Genomic DNA, 2,500 nt, shown 5'->3' with positions numbered 1-2,500 from the left:
TCCTCGTGAATCCGCGCCCCCGCCTGGCTGCCTCGGCTGATCCGCGGACTCGAAGCCGATATGGGGGCGGGCGAGAGGGGATTATGTCGCTGATATTAGAGTAATTACTCCTTTGAGGCCGCCAAACACGCCGACACTAAGCCACGATTTGCGCCCAAATCTCTTGTGCCTTCTGAACTTTGTGATCTCTCGCATATTTACCTCAGAATTAAGCCGGTTTAAATGAGAGATTCCTTTGGACAAATTTTCCAGCATGATCACAATCCCTCGACGGCGGAGAAGCTGGCTGCAGGGGGCTGGCCGCGCTCAGGTCACGGCGCGCGCACAATCGGGCCCTGGAATCCCTCCTTTCAAAGCCAAAAAACAGACGAAGGTAAAAAGAAAGACCTCCGATCGCCTCGGATTCTGCCGGGATGCGCCGCCATCATCGCCGCCAAAGACAGCGAAGCCTCGACAAAGGACTTCCTTCTTCAAAGCGTTTTGTGCCACAGATTAGTTTGCTTTTCGATGAGAATAACTGAATAAACAGAAGGACAGCTCCTGTGTCTTAATTGATTCAGAAAGCTATTCCTGGCATTGGTCTGCGGGAACCATCTATTGGCGTAAATCTCTGAGCATAATCTTATTCAGATACTAAGAAAAAAAAAACGAGCAATTGTTGGATTTTATGAAAACTCAAACTTTCATATCTGCATCTGTATAACTGTTTATCTGTTTATTATATCTTGCATTCAGTACCGTTACACATATGTCTATGTGAGGAATATTTTCACCAGCGTTGTGGATACTTAAGTTTACAATACATTCATAAACCTAGACGAACAAGTGGATTGATATGAAACCTTAATCATAATAAACCTTTAATTATATCACGTCTTGCCAAAGCTAATTATCGGTCACCTCACCATAATGTCTCTCTCTCTCTCTCTCTCTCTCTCTTTCTCTCTCTCTCTCTCTCTCTCTCTCTCTCTCTCTCTCTCTCTCTCTCTCTCTCTCTCTCTCTCTCTCTCTCTCTCTCTCTCTCTCTCTCTTTCTCTTTCTCTCTCTCTCTCTCTCTCTTTCTCTCCCTCTCTTTCTTTCTGTGTGTCTGTGTGTATGTGTGAGTCTCTCTCTTTCTTTCTCTCTCTCTCTCTCTCTCTCTCTCTCTCTCTCTCTCTCTCTCCCTCTCTCTCTCTCTCTCTCTCTCTCTCTCTCTCTCTCTCTCTCTATATATATATATATATATATATATATATATATATATATATATATATATATATATATATATATATATATATATCGTGTCATCTGTATTGTAAGGTTCTATTGGCTGCAAGTATAAACTGGAACAAAAAATATCATAATTACACAAAAAAAGATTATAACTATAATGTTATAATTCAATTTCAGGATTCATATATTAAAGACTGATATATAATTTCTAATTCAGTTAAATATGTAATAATCCTTTTTTAAGTAATACATAAATGTACTTGTGGCGTGTGTGTTTGCATGCGCGCGAGTGTGTGTGTGTGTGAGTGTGTGTGTGTGAGTGTGAGTGTGCGTGTGTGTGTGTGTGAGTGTGTGTGTGTGTTTGTTTTCCGTTTACATGTGATAGTACGTAGTACTTTACCATTTGACTGACATATTTTTTGTGTATTAATGATATACTTCATTGTGGAAAGTTTTCTAAATGTCGTCAATTCAAGAGAGTTCAATATAAGTCTGTGTGTATGAAATTGTTTGTCTGTAAATCTGCAGCTTTGAATGTGTGTATGTATAGATATGCAAGTTCATATAGTACCTATTCCTACATGTATCAATGTTTTAATGTTCATCTTCTTTCTACTTCCTGACGAGGATGCTACGCTGAGCAAAAGCGTCACACATTTAAGATTTCCCTCGTCACTGTAGCAGTTTATTATCTTTTTTTTTCATTTATCTTATTTCTTTTTTTCTTTTTTTTTTACTGTTTCGGGGAATCTATTTATTTTATCTCTGTCTGTCTGTCTCTCTAGCTATTTCTGCCTGTATGTCCTCAGTCACTGATGTATAATACAAACATGCATACATACGTTCGTATGTGTGTATGGAAGTATGATATCATGTATGCATTATGCTCTAATATGCACATGTACGTATGTCTACGTCCGCATACGCCAGCCTTTGAGCCGAGGAAGGAAGAGCCGAGCAGACGCGACGGGCGAATCCGGCTCCGTCGCCTCGCCTCTTAGCCGCCTTCCTGCCCGGCGCTCGCTCTCGCTTTTTGGCCCGGGGCTTTTTCCTCCTTTTCCTTCGCTCCCTCTGTTCTCTTACTTATCTGCGTTCCCTTTCTTCTTCTCCCTCTGCTCTCTTCTTTATCTGCGTTCCCTCTCTTCTCCCCCTTTTCTTCTATTTATCTGCGTTCTCTATCTTCTCCTCCTGTTCTCTTATTTATCTGCGTTCCCTTTTTTTTCGTCTGTTCTCTTATTTATCTGCGTTCCCTCTCTTCTCCTCCACCTGTTTTCTTATTCATCTGCGT

The sequence above is a fragment of the Penaeus vannamei genome, chromosome 3 (assembly GCF_042767895.1).
Source record: "Penaeus vannamei isolate JL-2024 chromosome 3, ASM4276789v1, whole genome shotgun sequence".
NCBI lineage: Eukaryota > Metazoa > Arthropoda > Malacostraca > Decapoda > Penaeidae > Penaeus > Penaeus vannamei.
Note: the sequence above shows the minus strand (reverse complement) of the source record.